The 18,456-nt window shown below is 40.7% G+C and overlaps 1 protein-coding gene across 9 annotated transcripts in view; it reads right to left on the reverse strand.

The window, feature by feature from the left end:
* Inpp4b (inositol polyphosphate-4-phosphatase type II B) overlaps positions 1 to 18,456 on the reverse strand; it is a 789,997-nt gene that overhangs the window by 642,012 nt on the left and 129,529 nt on the right. For 7 of the 9 annotated variants that reach the window (XM_052726853.1, XM_052726856.1, XM_052726854.1 and 4 more), the window contains one exon: positions 13,870 to 13,932. The gene's annotated coding sequence lies outside the window, so the exon portion shown is untranslated. Of the gene's footprint in view, positions 1 to 13,866; positions 13,933 to 18,456 lie in introns of all 9 variants that reach the window. The other 2 variants (XM_052726849.1, XM_052726852.1) reach the window with 1 other exon arrangement.

Below are 18,456 nucleotides of genomic sequence, written 5' to 3' on the forward strand. Positions count from 1 at the left end.
AAAGTTTCTCTTGTTCTCCTGATCATTATTACATGGGCATCACCTAGACTAGGAATCAGGCAACTCATTCACATGGCTGGCAGATGACACTTGCTCTTGGCTAAGAACATAGAAGAAACTGTCTCCTAGACAGCTAACAAGCTATTCTTTAAAGCTTGAGATGTCTTACAAAATGATAATCAGGACAAGTATCTCCAAAGAGTCACAAATAGGCTAAACCTGTAGCCTTACTGTGACCTAACCTTGGAAGTCATACACCATCACTTCTACTGTGCGAGGTGTAAATTCCCCAGGTTGAGGAGAACGGAAGAGCATTTTCACCTGATATTAAAGAGTGTCAAGGAGGCTCTGACGCAGCACAAGTGACTGGAAAAAAATGGTGCTTATTTCTGCAAAATAACCATCACCATTAACAGGATCATTTCAGCCAATGGGATAGAGGAAACCTCAGCAAGCTCTGTAACAGAGATGTGTGGGTGGAAGCATGGCTGGCCCGAGCAGCTTGATGACGCAGCCACACCTCTGTCACATCTGCTCCTTCAGTTTCTGTGTCTTGGCTCTTACCTGTTTCTCTTTTTTCATTGTTAAAAATAGCTGTGTCGTTATCTTCCCCAAATGACAGAACAAAACCAACTTGGAAGTTGGCACACTGCCTCTTTCGATCTGAAGAAAGTGTCTTTGTGCCTTATATAATAGATCCTGTGTGATAATGACCAATTATTCTGTGCAGCATGTGTGGCCACCTTTTGTCCTATCACTGGCTTCTGAGAATGAAATTCTGTAGCAGGTCAGGTAGAGGTCCTGAGTGCATCCTAACAGCAAGCTATTCTGTCACGTTTATTGCACTTGGGTTTTCTTCTATGGAGGATGGACATTGCTGCATGAAAGACCCTCATTCTCTACCTGCCATTGGCTGATCAGTGATGATATGATCTGCCTTTTCTTCCCCTCAAGCTGTGGTGTCTGTTTGGAGATTTGGTTTGAGCAGTAGTGGTCAGTACTGGGTGTTACCGTGAAGGAAAGACCCCAAATATTCTTAAAGAGATAAACTTTGACGTTCCTAGACTTGTGTTGCAGCTGTAAGGACAAGCTTAGCATACAAAATTGAGGAGAGAGACCAGAGAGAGCAGTTTGTGCTGGCTGACTTCACAGGTGCACGCACACATGCGTGTGTCTGTGTGTGTGCGTGTGTGCGTGTGTGTGTGTGTGTGTGTGTGTGTGTGTGTGTGTCTGTGTGTCTGTGTGTGTGTGCGACACGCGTGCGTGCAGCAAAACCAACCTATAGTTGATTCTCTGACAGTAGAGTACAAACAGCATAACCCACATACACCCCTGCAGAGCTGTGCTGCTAAGCTTTGTGGTTGGACATTTTATGGGACTATTACCAAAAAAGAAAATTCAAACAAAGGATAAAACAGTCCTTAATGCCTGTTTCTGTGAGACTGCAGTGAACTGAACGTCAATGTACCCCAGTGATCCTGTGTTGAAACCATTGGGATGGCACCAGCGAACAATTCCTGTGCTGGGTAGTTTTATGTCAACTTGACACAGGCTACAGTCATCTGAGAGGATGCCTCCATAAGATGGGGCTGTAGGCAAGCCTGTAGAGCATTTTCTTAATTAGTGTTTGAGAGGGGAGGGCCCAGCCCATGGTGTGTGCTTCCATCCCTGTGCTGGCAGTCCTGAGTTCTATAAGAAAGCAGGCTGAGAAAGCCATGAGCAACCCAGTAAGCAGCACCCCTCCATGGCCTTTACATCAGTTCCTGACTCCAGGATCCTGCCTTGTTTGAGTTCCTGTCTTGACTTCCTTCGGTGATGGACAGTGATAGAGAAGTCTAAGCCAGTTAAACCTTTCCTCCCCAAGTTTCCTGGGTCATCGTGTTTCTTTGCAGCAACAGAAACCCTAACTAGGACAGTTCCTTAGATTTTATTAGGTCCTCAGGGCTCAAGGCTCTTGGGTGATATTAGCATCCTTCTGAAGGAACTTCATTTGACCCTGCACCATGTGAAGGTACATTTAGAAAACGACTGTATATGAGGCACAATGAAGACTCACAGCAGGTATCAATTTTGCCACTCCGCTATATGAATGCTGGCACCCAGAACTGTGAAAAGTGAATTTCTGTTGTTTACAAGGTATCTAGATAATAATATTTTGTTATAGCAGATTGATCAATGTTGGAGAGGGTGCTGACTAGTGTTATGCAACTCAACACAAGCTAGAGTCGTTTGGGAAGAGGGACTCTCAAGTGAGAAAATACCTCCATAAGAGTTTTATGTAGTGTATTTTCTTAATTAGTGGTTGATATAGGTGGTGCTACATCTGGACTAGTCAAACTGGGTACTATAAGAAAGCCAGTTGAGAAAGCCATGAGGACCAAGCCAGTAAGCAGGACCTCCATGCCCTCTGAATCAGCTCCTACCTCCAGGTTCCTGCCCTGACTTTGTTTAGCAGTGGAATATGACCTGAGAACTGTAAGTTGAAATAAATTCTTTCCTCCCCAGGTTGTTTATGGTCATGGAGTTTTAACACAGCATTATAAACCATAAGACAGATAGATATAAATGAACTGATTTATGCTGATAGTAGTGTCAGGCATCAAATGCACACAGCTGTCCTTGGGGACCCTCATGGTAACTAAAGTCTATGTATGCTCGAATCCCTTATACAAAATGGTGAGGGCTTAAATATAGCCTAAGCACATTCTCCCAAGTACTTTAAATAATCTATAGATGATTTCTAAAAGTTAATATAATATATTGTTATACTATATCACATAGAGAATGATAAGAAATGTCTGTCTGTGATCAGTACACATGCAATTCATATTACATATTATATATCTCCAATCAGTTGATGGCATGGACATAGAAATCTCAGCTACAGTGGGCTGACTGTAGTCAATTAGTGTTTGCTGTTACTATATTCCATAGTTTGCCAATTTCACACAGACTGTGGTCACTTCCAATACAAATTCTCCTAACTAAACTCTAAAAATAATCAAAAGCAAAAGTTAGATGTCTACCACAAACTTCGCTGGAGTTAATATGAGTGAGTACTGACCTGTTAAGGTTTTAACAACCCTAATAAATTTATACAGAAAGGCATGGATTCTGTCAATAGGAAGTAAATTCTGATAATTTGAACCAAATTATTTATTAACAATGAATTAAAAAATCAATCTCCAAAGCCTTTCATATGTAATATGTAGATTTCCAATGGCTAACACATGTCCAACCATCGTATTTATCACAATTAGATCAAGGACCAAACTTCTTCCTCGCAAAGTACAATGAAATCTTCATAACATGGTTAATTGCTGCTGTTAATGATATTTATAGCATGTCAAAAACTAGGTCAAGAGTAATTTCACCTGCACTGGTTTTTCAAAAACAGTTGCTATGTTCAGTGCTAATTTCAATTGTAAACTTGAAAAGGACAAATGTGTCAGCCCTGTGAAAATCCTGCCACACGCCTTATGTGCAGAGGTTGTAGAAAACAGGAGAGTGTGAGCAGGAAGGTGGGGGCGTGTGGTGTTCATGGCCCTTCACCGTCCAGCTCTCAATGGCAGTTATTTTAAAGTCACATGACTTCAGCCCAATTCTGTAACAGTTTCCACACATCTCAGGTTCTAACCTCCCTTCTGAACCACGGTTTTCTCTTTTCATGTATGTTGACTTTGTGTTTGGATGTTCTTTATCTTTCCTCAGTAGATGTAAGTAAGTGTGACTTCATTACCTCCCTATCCAGCAGCCATGAAGCACATGCAAGTCACTATGCTAGACTCTATCAGCTAGATGATATAAATAAAGCCTTTAATTTAGCTCCTAATTCATAACAAGAATGGGATAAATGAGAACTATTGCCAGCCCTGGTCTGACTCTATACTAACTCTAAATACACCTCTGCCATGTATTCCTGACCCATTCTGTTGATGAGAAAATTAATACAGGACGTGATTAAAAATATAGGTGATGAATTTAAAAGTATTAGTGAAGTGATCAGATAAAGCTTCAAATACACATCAATGTAATTAGTAAGTCTAAGAATGACAATAAATCTTGAGGCTAAGTTTCACAGAAGTGGGTTCTGAGACTGATTTGAAATTAATATTGGCTATTTGTGTGTTTGATCATTTGTGATGGAGGCAGGTGTGTGCGTGTGTGTGTGTGTGTGTGTGTGTGTGTGTGTGCGTGTGCGTGCATATGTATGCGTGTGCGTGTGTGTGTGTGTGTGCGTGTGCGTGCATATGTATGCGTGTGTGTGTGTGTGCGTGTGCGTGCATATGTATGCGTGTGTGTGTGTGCGTGTGTGTGTGTGTGTGTGTGTGTGTGTGTGTGTGTGTATGTGTGTGTGTAAGCCAGAGAACAACAACATCTGAGGTGCCATCCCTCAGGTACTGTGCGTCTTTATCTGTTGTGCTGTTAGGACAGGCTTTCTCACTGACCTGGAGCTCACGACGGATCTGGCCTGTCTCTACCTCCCTTGTGCTAAGATTATAAGAATGCACCGCTGTACTCGGAGTTCTCTACCTGGGTCTCAATCTCAAACTCAGGTCTTCACGCTTCCACCAGAAGTACTCTGCTAGCTAAGCTACGCCCCAGCCCACTGGCTAATTTATATTAAGGGCTTCCTATGTGCTAACAAGTATTATAAATGAATAACAATAGACTTACTTTAAAAACTCAATTATTGAATTATTTTTCTTTCCCGGGTTTGTAGGACAAATCAGAATGAAACTCTGAGGGTTAAATAGCTTTCCTTCTGTTAATCAACAATCTCTTAACAAATTGAGACTGGACGTGGTGGCACACATCAGAAATTCCAACGTTAAGGAGGTAAAAACAGGAGGATCATAGTTTCTAGGCCAGCATGGGCTACATAGTGAGAACCTATCTCAAAACACACAAGCAAGCAAACTGCCCACCTGGGATTTGAACCTGGTACACCTGGCTACAAAATATGCCTTTTCTTTCTGCTACATATAAAACGAAGAATCTAGGGGAGAGAAGGAAAAGGTCACATTCTATGTAGCTAGAACTGTAAAAGTGAAGTCATCAAGGTCGAAACAAGGAATTCATATACAAGCGGGGTCAGCTGGGTTGTACAAGCCACGAGACAACATTTGGGCAAGGAATTGGTTAGAAATAAAGTTGAAAAAAATTGGGATGTGGCCAGCAGTAAAGTGGTTTGGGAATGGCTGGATGAGGTGTTTGAATCTGAAACAGAGCCTGATTCTTTCAATAGTTTGTCTTAGTCCACATAAATGAACAGCCAAATGAATCTGTTGAGAAGACATGCACGATGCATAAAGGAGTGGAAATCAAAACCTGAATGAGACAGCAGCACCCAGTCAGAAACGGCAGAAACTACAAATGTGGCCAAGGATGTGGAAAAAAAGAAGCGCACACACTGTTGGGGAAGTTGTAAATTAGAATGGCCATTATGAGAAACAGTGGGACATTACTTCAGGAAACTAGAAATAGATTCACCATATGATCCAGCGATCCCATTACCGGGCCCACAGCCAAAGGAAATGAAATTGTTACATCAAGAACATTCTTGCAGCCCTGTGTTCATTCCAGTCTTGTGCACAATAGCCAAATTACAGACTCAACCCAGATGGCCTTCCGTGAACAGGGACAATGGCATATTTTCACCATAAAAATAACAAAATCCTATCATTTGAAGCAATGTGCATGAAATTGGAGGGCATTATTCCATGTGAAATAAGCCAGACACAGAAAAACAAATGCCACATGTCCCCTGGGGAAACTAGAGACTGGGAAAGGCAGGGTTAAGAGAGATGGAACAGAGTCCGAATAAAGACACTGGAACCCAGCCACAGTGTAGGAGTTCCTGTTATTGTTTATCACAGCAGAATAACCAATGGTTAAACCATATAGGCTACATTTCACAATGTCCAAGAGGGCATGGAATTCCCACAATAAAATAATAAATGAAGGGATCTAATGTATTACACTGTAATATACTAACTATATGTACTAAATTGCCATACCTATCACACAAAGATGTACCCATATTGTCTTAATAAAAAGTTATAATTAAAAAGGAGAAATATATACATACATATGAAGCAAGACTAGCTTACTGTGCAGCCAGGTTGAAACTGGCAGCCTCTCTATCCCATATACATCAAGAACAGACAGATAAGTGAGAGATGCCCCATCAGATCTCAGCACTGACCTCTTTTATTTAAGGGATTAGATAGGGGAATCACAGGCTGGGCCATTACAGAGCCAGCAAGCTGCACACTTCCACCCCAGGTTCAAGTTTGTCTACTGATGTGCCTCTCACATATCCATAGCATTTGCCTCCTGGTTAGGTCATTATATGAGTCAAGTTATTGCAACATGATTTTATCACCTGTGAATGTAATTAAAACTAACAGCCACAGTGTCGTCTTGGCATGGTCTTTTACTACTGCTTCAAAAACAAATACTCAGTGTTCCTCTTACAAGTTAAACTAGAAACTTGCAAATGAACAGCTTCAGTGTGAAGCAACTCTCTCCAGCCTGTGTATGAAGCCATGTAGTCCACCTCACCGTTACCAGCTAGAACTATCACAGTTTGATTTTAAAAAAAAGCAGAGCCAATTTTACATTAGTCATTGCTGGAATTTTCTGCAGGAGAGGGGTTCTCTTTGTATTCCCTTGACAGCTTTTGTTGAAATGTTTTTAAAGGCAATTTATGTCAAAAATTTCCTGAAGGAGAGAACTGGAAAGAAGTCTACATTTTTAGTATCCGTAAATCTTCTTGGTACTTGGTTGATAGACAGGCATCTATGGCAGGGTCCTAGCACCAGAAATCTGACAGATTAGCCTGAGTCCTGCCAATGGATGCTAATCTGACCAGATACTTACTGCATCATTAAATAAATCTCATCAATGGAACACTGACAAGCTATGGTTTCTTATTAACGTCTGTAAATGAAACTTTAACCTTTCTTTATCTACCTTGTTAAGGCCTAAATTATAGATTGTAATTCACAGAACATATCATTTTTCCTGGTTCCATGCTATTTTATCAGTTGGTAAGAAAGCATCCATAATTCTGTGTGTTGTTTTTCTAAATGTTCTGAGTTCCATGCAATAATAGAACACAGATTATGAACGTCTTAGGCGTAATAAATTAACAGGACACAGATGTAAGTGTTGAAAAATTAATGATGCACTGTCTTCTGGTGGCTGATAGCTGTAAAACACACATCTATAAAAACAATGAAAATAAAAAAACCAAAGAGCCAGTGCTCATGCGCTAATGTAATACATGGAGCATGTGTGTGGGAATGGAGAGCTCTAACATCAGCATCTGCTGAGGAGACGCTCAAACCTCACAGGTACGTGGAAATAAAGAACAGTGGGGGAAGGCTACACTAAGTACAAGCAGAAACAAGTTTAAAATAACCTCACAAGACTTTATGTGTTCATGAGTCTACTTAGTATAGTTCAAAACTGGTCTTAAACTTTTGAGAGAAGTGTTGTTTTCAGATATGATGTTCTAATAAAGTTTCTTTTCTGTCACAAAGGTCACAGGAACCCTCAGAGGTTGTTGCTGACACCTAGTGGCATCATTTTTAAAATGCTTAATGCATTTAGAAAGTGAGACTATACCGACCATATAGCTTATATAGAGAATATGTAGAACATAAGTAAACACCATACAAATCTAAACACACATATATGGAAAGGGCCTGCATTATAAACTGTTAATTTCAGCCCAGGTGCTTAATTTTCCATTGATTCTCCTTCATGATTAGTCAGTCCCTTGAATCTGAAGAAATGGAAACTAACACATGTGCTCACTCTTAAAGGAACCAGTCCCTCAAACCCCCTTAGTCCTTTTCTGCGCGTTGGTGATTGGAACTTCAACTCATAAAAGCTCCCCATAGATCTATTGCACCGCAGCTTCTCAAACAGCCCTACCACACCCCAGCTTTCCCATTCAGCGTTTGTGTGCTTATAGAATCCTTGCCTACCGTAGAGCAAGGTGTATGTCCTCTCAGCCTGCACATCCACAAACTGGCATGCTCAAGATGGCCATGAAACTCCCACATGGGATTCCACAAGTATCAGAGATCTAAAACCAGAGCCAAGGCCTTCTTTAAGAGTCTCTAGCCATCTGCATGGATGATGATGATACAGAGCACACAGAAAAAGTTGAAATGTTTGCGGAAAAAATAAATAGCCTAGCAGATAAGTCTCTCTCTGTGTGTGTGTGTGTGTGTGTGTGTGTGTGTGTGTGTGTGTGTGTGTGTGTATGCCTGTGTATGACAGAGAGAGACAGAGAGAGACAGAGACAGAGAGACAGACAGACAGAGAGAGACAAAGAGACAGAGAGAGCATGTTCCTCATACAGGTGTGTGCAAGGATGTACAAAACGGAAAGATACCTTCTATTTCTAGATGTGCTTTCCTACTTCAGCTAAGGCATTTGTGGACACAGCAGGTAGAAATTAAACTGATAAACTAATAAATAAATATAACTTACTTTTTTATTGATTTTCGGGTAAGATATGAAACAGGTACACATCTCAAAGGGCACTGATTTTTCTCTTGGACCAGAGTGACTTTGTCGAGCACATTTTTCATTGATGACATGTGGCCCACAGCCAGTGGGTGATAGGATTACACCATCTCCCTATGGCCTAATGTGTGTTCCACCCCTGCCTTTATAAATCACTGGATTTCCACTGTGATTTTATTCTCGTGGAAAATAAGTGACAAAAATAGAGTAGCCTCTCAAGGTGAGCCTGATTAGTACAGAGCATAGCTAAGTTTTAGATCACATTTACAAAGGAATTTTCCAGCCTCTTAAATATTCCTTCAGTGGAAATCTCAGAGAATCAAAGAGCATGTGTATTCATTCAAGGCGTCTATACTTACACATTGGAGTGAAAGTAAACGGCAGATAGACATATGTTCAAAATTATATTGAGAGGGAAAAAAGCACCATTATATATACCTTTATATAAAATGATAGAAATATGTATACAAGGAAACAGAAGCATATATGCAAGTCAATGTAAATCAAAGATACTGTGATAGATTCTTGTCTAAGCAATGATAAATGAGTGTAGTCTGAGAGAGACAGACACACAGGGACATGAGCTGGGGGGGGGAGCTATACTATGACAAAGATCTCAGAAGGGTAATTGTGTGTGTGTGTGTGTGTGTGTGTGTGTGTGTGTGTGTGTGTGTGTGTGTACATTGTGTGAGTGTGCCACTATTGCATGCAAGCATGAGTGCATGTGTGGGAAGGCTAGAGCCCAATGAATATCTCCCCCATCACTCCTCCAATTTACTGGGGTTTTTAGACAGGGTCTCACACTGAGCCATGTTCACCTGTTCAGCACCTCTGGCTAGGCTGAGAGCACAAAGCGCCCTTCTGTCCTCACCTCCCTAACACTGGGATTGAAGGAAGAGATGAGCCCCCTGAGAGGTTTCCCAGGCCCAAGTGATCAGCCCTTTACCTCACACGTGAACAACACTAATGTGACCTGTAGGCTATGATTAGTCAGTCCCTCTCTCTTTATGTAATCCATAGTTATAGAGGAGGACGTGATTGTGAGAAGAGATATGGAGGCGCAGGGAAGGAGCTGGAGGAGAAAGGACAGATCGAGTGAACACACATCGTACTCATTGCATGAAGTTATTTGAATACATGTATAATGAGGGTGGGGAGAATCACCTTTGAACCTGTGAAGCCGTTGAGTGACTTGCTGTCTGACTTCTAGGGAAACTGTAGAGAGCACATCTCACCCTGACACTCTGACTGCATCCCGCAAATCAGTGTCCTCATCACACACAGGCTCTGATTCAAGCCTGGACAGGACTGCCTTAAACTTCCCATCAGGCCTCAGGAGTACCCAAACTTCTGCTTAAAATCATGAGGATTTTAGTTGACTCCAATTTTTAATGATCTGCTTTCTGTTGGTGTTACAGTAACAGGTACGTATGTGATGATACTAAACACAATTTGTGAGAACTTCTTAAACTATCACAAGGTAGTTCTCTTTCTAAATATCAGCATGTAATACATCAAGAAATAGGAAACAGCAGTAAAACCAACCTATAAGCAGTATATTTAAAAAGTATTTCTTAATGTTCCCGATTATACATAAATTATAAAGCAGTTTACCGGGCTGGAGAGATGGCTCAGCCGTTAAAGGCTAGGCTCACAACCAAAATAAAGCAGTTTACTTATTTCTCAAATGTATATTTCCACTAAACCCTAGATTCCATCCCAGTGTGCAAAAGTTTTGCTAAATCTTTAATTTCGTATTTTGGTTTCCTAAGAAAAAGCTAAACACATTTGAGAAGAAAACCTGCTGTTCCTGCACAATAGAAATGCCTTACAGCATCTGGAGAGACGGCTTGGTGGCTGGGAATGCTAGCCACTCTTACAGAGAACCTGAATTCAGTTCTCAGACCCCACAAGCAGCTCACAACTGTCCATAACTCTAGCTCCACGGAATCTGAAACCATCTTCTGGCTTCTGAGGCCACTGAATACACATGATGCACAGACATACACACAGACAAAACATCCATACACGCATAAATAAAATAAAACTAAAAAACACAGTATAAAGATACATTTAAAAGCTATAAACCTGGAATTTTGTTAAATGAAATTCGGTCTATTTTCAGATAAAGAGAACAGGTAAATATTGAACAAAATAACAGTATACATGCATGTATATACACACAAAATATATATGAATATGTTATGGCATATATTGCATATCAATGTACTCTATATTAACCACATATTATATTATATATATAATCACACTATGTATGGAGAACATTTTGACTTTAATAACTGAAATTGCCTCTACCTTTGGATTACAAAATTAAGAATGTTATAACTAACAAATGTCAAAAATGTAACAATTCAATAATACATGAAAAATTATTTAAACACCCTTTTTAAAAACACTCAAATAAGCCGGGCGGTGATGGCGCATGCCTTTAATCCCAGCACTTGGGAGGCAGAGCCAGGCGGATCTCTGTGAGTTCGAGGCCAGTCTGGGCTACCAAGTGAGTTCCAGGAAAAGGCGCAAAGCTACACAGAGAACCCCTGTCTCGAAAAACCAAAAAAAAAAAAAAAAAAACTCAAATATAGTGTTTCATGTTAATCCAACAGGTTGCACTCTGAGCCCCATTGGCAGTTAATCCTAGACAAAAAATGAGCATGTCAGTCATCATGTAGGACTAATCCCATTACATACAAACTGACATTTATGTGCACATTTTTCACTTGAGCCCACAGGGGTAGAGCATCTCCACATGATTGCTCATCATCTTATTAAGAGGAATACTGTCAGCCGGGTCGTGGTGGGGCACAGTTTAATCCCAGCACTCAGGAGACAGAGGCAGGTAGATCTCTGTGAGTTTGAGGTCAGCCTGGTCTACAAAATGAGTTCCAAGACAGCCACGGCTACACAGAGAAACCCTGTCTCCCTGTCTCGACAAACCAGAAAAAAGGAGAGGACTACTGTAAGAGACAAGCACACGCACTTCAAAGACTCGGGACTAACCAAGAAATCATGACTTGAACTCATGTCTCCACATCAGTCTGCCCATCCTCAGCCACTCTGTACCCTCCTCTCGCCCTGACACCAATGCAAATACATCCTGGACCACGATTTCTTTGGGAATTTTACCCCACCAAAGTCTTAGATTTTGTCACTCTACAAAGCGCCTTGTCTGACAAAAGGGTGGAAGCAGGTTTCAATGCTCTACCTTTAGCGTGCTGGCGGGACTGCCTCCCGAACCCTCACTCCTTCCTCTACTCCATTCATTCACACTATGTTTCTCCACATAATCAATCAATCAGATAAACAACTAAAAATTCAATATATTAGTATGCGTGGGCCTCTGAGAAACAGCAGAGGGAAAACATCACACAAACAAATCTTGAAAAGTTTGTCTCCTCCTCATTCTGTGCTTTTATCCCTGTAGCTCATGGATCCAGCTCCCTCCTTACTGGTTCTTCTCCCAACAAGCATGTTTCCCCTCCCCCACTGTACCACATTCCACCAACTCCCCATCAACAGGCTCTTGTCTATCATCCCCCCAAGATCTTACCACTCACTCATTCCAGTATCACTCAGTTCAACATCAGCATCTTCTGCGTATTGTCTAGGTATAAGTTATTATTATGTTCCTCTCTGGAGGCTCACAGACAATGACTGTAAGCAAAAGGCAACCATCATAGCAATTTAATTAAGTACTGGAAAATTTGAGTTTCATTTTCTAGCCCCCACTCCCCCTGGTCCTCCCTCCCTCCCCTCCCCCGCTTCATAAACTCTTGTATAAACCCACTGAGCTGGCCTAGTGCAGGAATCGTGTACATACATACAGGACTGCTCACTGGAGCGCGGGCAGCCTATCAAGGGTCATACCTGAAGAAAACTGGCACACATCCTGTCTGAGCAGCCTGCAACTGCCACTAGCTTCTCAGCTAGGGTGTGACCTCAGGAGCCCTTTCCTTCTCCATGCTGGAATTTTTTAATTGGCTCGATCCTGTCCAGGGTTATGGTGAGTGATTATTGTGAGTTTCTGTACGTAACAGCCATGTCATGTTCAGAGGACAGGGTTTTACAGCATCCTCTGTCTTTACACTCTTTCTGCCCACTCTTTTCTGATGATTCCTGAGCCTTGGAGGTCATCCTAAGGCACAATTTTTAAATTTTGAAGATATATTAATGCCAAGAAAACTTGGGTAGAAGACTATAACTCAAGCATCTCCTTTATGAAATACAAGTTTTCTCAGGGGTCCTTTTAAGAATCAAGGAAGAAGAAAAATAAGCAGAAACAAAACCCTCATCTATAAGGCAATTTAACAATTTAGTTTTGACCAACTGAAAACCAAAGTTTAGAAATAGTTTTTCTATTGATGTTCATTAAATTTAAAACTCTATCTTAATTTCCATTCTCATTTGGATTTGGTATATTCAACAATTAATCAAAAATAAAAGCCAATTAGTTCCAATTGGTATACAACTAAATAATATACCTCAATATGGCTCTAATATCTGTACTATACGAGTACAGTATCCAACAGATATAGCTAGATTCATTCACAATTCTAACCCATCTGAAATCTTTTTGCAAAATCTTTATCTGTAACACACATACATTTTATGTGTCCTCATCTATATTCACTTTGTTTTCATATCTATGCCATTAGAATATTTGCGTGAGTTTTCATACTCTTAGGACAACATATGTAAATAAATCACACAGCGATTTGAAAATTTAGCAGCTAAATATGCAATCTGTTAAGCATAATCAGGCACGCTATTCAACAACTGCGTGATGCAATTCAGTCTTTCCAGAGAAAACACATGTTTTGTATAAGAGTATCTTCACAAAACTTGATGAAGTTTTCCAGAAAGCTGTATTAACATGGTTTTGATATTCAAAAATTAATATGTAAAGCCTTCTGACTAATGCTTAAATAAAAGATAAGCTCCCCTCGCTGTATCTTGACAAAACCTCACTTCTCTCTCTGCCTGCCATTTGTAAACATGGTTCACCAATTTGATTTATTTTCAAAAAAGAAAATGTAAAATTTTTGAGATTTTGTTCATATAAATGAAAAAAATATAAAAATTAATGGTTATTCACAAGTTTTTGTAAGCTGTTTTGTATTTTAATTTTTATTGTTCATTTTACAAATATGGTGATCATCACAAATCCTTCCATCTACTTTTCAGATAAATAAATTCCTATTTTGAAGACTCACTCAGTGTTTAAACTCAGTCATCAAAGAGCGTCAACAATTCCATGTACTTAACAGACTGTAAAAAACATTAATTCGAAATAAGTACTACTACCTTGGTCTGAATTTTCATAAAACACGCCAGATCTCTTGCCAGGTGACACCATTTCTTTGGGTTCTGTGGGCAAGGAGAGAGAAGATTAATAAAAACAACCTTTCTTTTTACTCTCTAAATGCTTCTTAAAGAAGATTCATTAGTAATAAAGGTCAGAGAAGAGAATCATTTAACACAATACTCAGCTTCATTCAGCAGCTGCCTCAGGAGCCACTTGCCTTAAATGCCAAATAATTCCCCAAAGGTCCTTTCTCCCCTGCAACTGAGAACATGGGTGACTGTGGCAGATCCTCAGCCTGTTTTCCTTTGATTCTTTTCTTTTCTCACACAGAAATAAGATTTGCACTTGGCGAGGAAAAGCATTAGCTTCCGTAATTTCAAAAGACAAGCTGTAAGCCATGTTGGGACCCAACATTTATGGGAACACAAAAGACTGAAATGGAATTTGCAATTATTCAGACTTACTCCCCTCCCTCTCCCCATGAGGATGGGCTCTAAAATATTCATGCAAGTCTGTGTCTTTTCACAGAAATCAAAAGATGAGAAATTGTAGGATGGCTGTAAATAATTGCAGATTACTTTCCTTAGGAGATGCGATTCCCAAGCTTTTCTATGCTGTGAACGGGGAGGGAGACACTCTATGAGAGTCAGAAGTTATGGAAATACATCTTGTCTCCTCCCTGAGCATGTAACAATCTCAAGGAGTGTCCCATAAAAGATTTTACTGCATCGTTATCTGAATGTTAGGATTGGAGAATGAGAAATTCAGGGCTGAGCAATAGCTGTGCAGAAAGGGCTGTCATGTAAGAAGGTGAGAATTTTAAATTCACCCTTTAAGGAAGTTATTTAACTGGAGGAATGTTAACAGTTAAAAGCGGCATTAAATAATCGGCTATGTCAGCCATTATCAGAATAATCATTTAACTGCAATCGCCACACTTACCAGCTGTGAGAACTCAGGCAAGTAAATTAAACTCTGCATGCATTCACTTTTCCTCTGCAATACAGGACTGATTATGCCTCCTACTTCATAGAGTTAGTATGATGATTAAGTGAGATAAATAAATCTAAGGGCCAGGAGACAGTGCCAGCTAAGCATAAGGAGTGTCAGCTAATATAATCATTGGTGTAGTTATTAGAATTATTAGCAGCTTTCTGCTTTAGAAAAGTCTTATGGCCCCATTGAGAGTCAACATCCTAGAGAGAGGCAGAGTGAGATGACTAAACCATAGCACACTGGAAATTGCCTCATTTCCTTGTTGATTAATCAAACTCTGTGATAGGCAAAGAAACACTCAGTTTAGATCTTTGACAGATACGTCATAAAGATTGAATCATGTTTCAGGAAGATCATCTCTAAGGTATCAAGCTAATCTGAAGGCTTACATCTTGAGTTTGCACAGGACTATGGATTTAAGAAGCCCTCCAACACACTGTGGTAGTCTTTAAGGTTCTCATAATGTATCTAACCTTGTCCTCTCGGGTGAAGTATTGATTCCATACCAGAAACATCTACAAAAAGCCAGACTCTCATACACTTAAGAGAAACTGTAATAAAAAATAAACTGAATGAAGGTGTGCTGTAATTAGGGAAACATAGTCCAGACAATTATGCCAAGAAACAGGTAAGCTTGCCAGCATTAAACAGCATGTAATGTGTTCAAGTTGCAGAATACATTGAAAAGTAATCTGTAGGGAATTGAAGACGATGACATGGGAAAATATTTCAAAAGTATCTACAACACAGTCTCCACACAGACACAGCAGACAACTCGCTTTCTCTGTGAAAACTTCACAGGACAGGAAGTCCTTGAATGACTGAGTCATGGTTTGGATATTCAATACCCTTCGCTGGGAAACCCATGTGTGGGATTCTTCGTTCCCAGGGAGGAGCTATGGGGCCCTGATAAAACCTGTAGAAAGTGGGTCCAGTAGAAAGACCTTAGGTTGTGGGGAGCCTTCCCCCAAAGACTGGGGACTCTTGCCCATCCTCTTCCTCTTTGTTCCCTGGCTCACAAGGTGAGGGATGGGCTTAGCCACTTACCCCAGCCATGATATACTAAACTTTTCAGGCATTGAAAATTATAGAGCCACTTTTCCTGGGAGTGACACCTCGAGACTAGTGAAGTAAGATAAACCTTTTATCTTTATAAAATAACTATCCCAGTGTATTATGTTATAGCAACAAGAAGCAGGCAGACTCAGACTTTCAAGGGAGACAGAAAAATGTATATAAAGAACTAGAAAATAAAAAATATGAAGACTACTTTGCTCTGACTGTACCTACTGTACTATACATGTTCTCAACTCTCCTTAGCATGTTCAGAGAATCTCTGGACAAAAAATCAGCAGCACTGGGATGAAAATGGATAAAATATAAGCATTTGCAGTAACTGAAACACTCCTAAGAATAGATTTTTTTTAATACCATTTTAGGTTCAGTGCATAAAAACAGCACAAAAAGTATTTGCCGAGCATGCTGGACGACCTGGATTCAGATCCCAGAATCCTTGTGAAAAGTCAGATGTCCTGGCCTCGGCATTGGCAATGCCAGTGTGCCTGTGGGAAATGGATGGTAGAGATGGATGCTCCAGAAGCCTGCTGGTCAGCTACCCAGCTTGTGCAGCAGGGAAGAAACCCTGCACCAAAGTATTAAACATGTAAGAAAAAAAAAAGGCTAAGGCTAACAGCAGAAGGTTGTGCTCTGATCTCTGCTAGCATGACCCCTGCCCACAGACACATCCACACACACACACACACACACACACACACACACACACACACACACACACAGGCAACCAGAAGCATATTCTGTATATTTTGAAAATAGAAAATATACAATCAGAAAGAAAGCTAGAAAGCTTTGGATTTCTATCCCCAGAAGTTGCAGAGCATAAATCTCTTCTTTGAAACCACATAGTCTGTGAGAATTTGCAGTCGCTTTAGGAAACTAATGAAACATTTCAGTGGATGGAATTGGGCCTCTGCCTAGACTCTTACCACCTCGAGGTTTTTATCAAGTTCCTTGAACTCACGGAAACACTCTTAACTGAGAAAGCAGAACTCAAGTGTATGAAAACGTGATTTAAAGTTGATTCTCTGTTCAGAGCTAGAATCCGCAGCTAATCTGCCAATCCACTGAAACCAACAGCCAGGGAAGGGGAATCCGTCGCTCCCTTTGTTCCTTCCTTACCAAAGGGCTGACTTTGTGTCCCTATGTCCCTGGAACAAGGGATAGAATAAAAAGAGGAAATAGAGAATGAGGAGCAAAGTGGAGTTGCCCTTCCGGCAACTGAGCCAAGAGGACTTGGGATGCGGGTCTGGCAAGCATTTAAGCTGAGTGTCAACTACAGGTGCATTTCCCCAGGCGGCTTGCTGTTGATCATCGCCTCTATCCTTGGACCTTACACACGAATTGCTGCAACCACAGCTCCAACCGTTAACTTTTTTACCCATCAAGACTAGTTCAGCTGCTGGACAGCCCTTGAGGAGGGACCTACATCAATCAAAAATATGTTCGTTGGCTACATGTCTTCCCAAGAAAACTCAAAGGATCCCCAGAGGCAGCCGCTAAGCGCTGCCCGGCTGCCTCTGCCTCACCGCACTGTAAACTGCTCACTAGCTCATCTCTTCTCCTCTTCTTTCTCAGAAACCAAGGCGCTGCTTCCACTCTCTCCCCTGCACTTCAAGAGACCGAATTAAACTCTCCTGTTACTGGCACCAACAGGAAAACACCTACACCCCTCCCTCCGCACACAGATACTTCTAGCATATTCTCAGCTCATCCCCAATAAATCTTCCCATACTCTCCAAACCTCAGAGCCCTTTTATTTTAGAGATGTAGAACTTATCTGATTTCCTTCTTAGTAAGGGAGAATTTCTCTAGGGTGATCTAGCTCATAAATCATGTGACTATCTGATAGCTTCTGCTGTAAGGGGTCAAATTTTAACTACTTTATATCTTGTAGTATTGGTTTTTCACAATTCCAGCTTACCTACAGGAAAATACCTAAAACTTGTATGTCTATTGGATACTGTATTTTATTTTATTTTATTTTATGGTCATTCCATGAATGTTTTATTGTTCTTCTGTTGTAGCACTCCTGCTCCATCAGGCAGACTCCCAAGTGGCTGCCACGGTGCGCTCTCTCTCTCTCTCTCTCTCTCTCTCTCTCTCTCTCTCTCTCTCTCTCTCTCTCTCTCTCTCATTTCCATTCTTAACAACAGCTCCTTCTGCTGTGGCTCAGGCCTTTCTTCTCAGCACTATCCGAATTTACCTCCTGTCAGAACTTTAATACCCGCTTTCCCACAAAGTGATCCCCAGGTAGTTTGGACTCTGTTGGTTGGATCACTCACCACCACCGTACAGCAATTACAGTCAATGCCTGCAATTTATATTGCCTCCTTGCCTGGCCTTGTGCTCTGTGTCTCTCCACCTATTTCAATTTCCTCAAGGACAATTGGTATACCATGCCTATTGCTGATCTCCTTTGCCACTGAATGCAATGATTAATGAATAAAAAGATCCTTAGGAAGTATATTCCACTTTCTACAAATTAAATATTAATGCAGATAAAACAGTTGACT

This window comes from Peromyscus californicus, unplaced genomic scaffold (genome assembly GCF_007827085.1).
Source record: "Peromyscus californicus insignis strain IS unplaced genomic scaffold, ASM782708v3 Scaffold_8__1_contigs__length_139910024, whole genome shotgun sequence".
Taxonomy (NCBI): domain Eukaryota; kingdom Metazoa; phylum Chordata; class Mammalia; order Rodentia; family Cricetidae; genus Peromyscus; species Peromyscus californicus.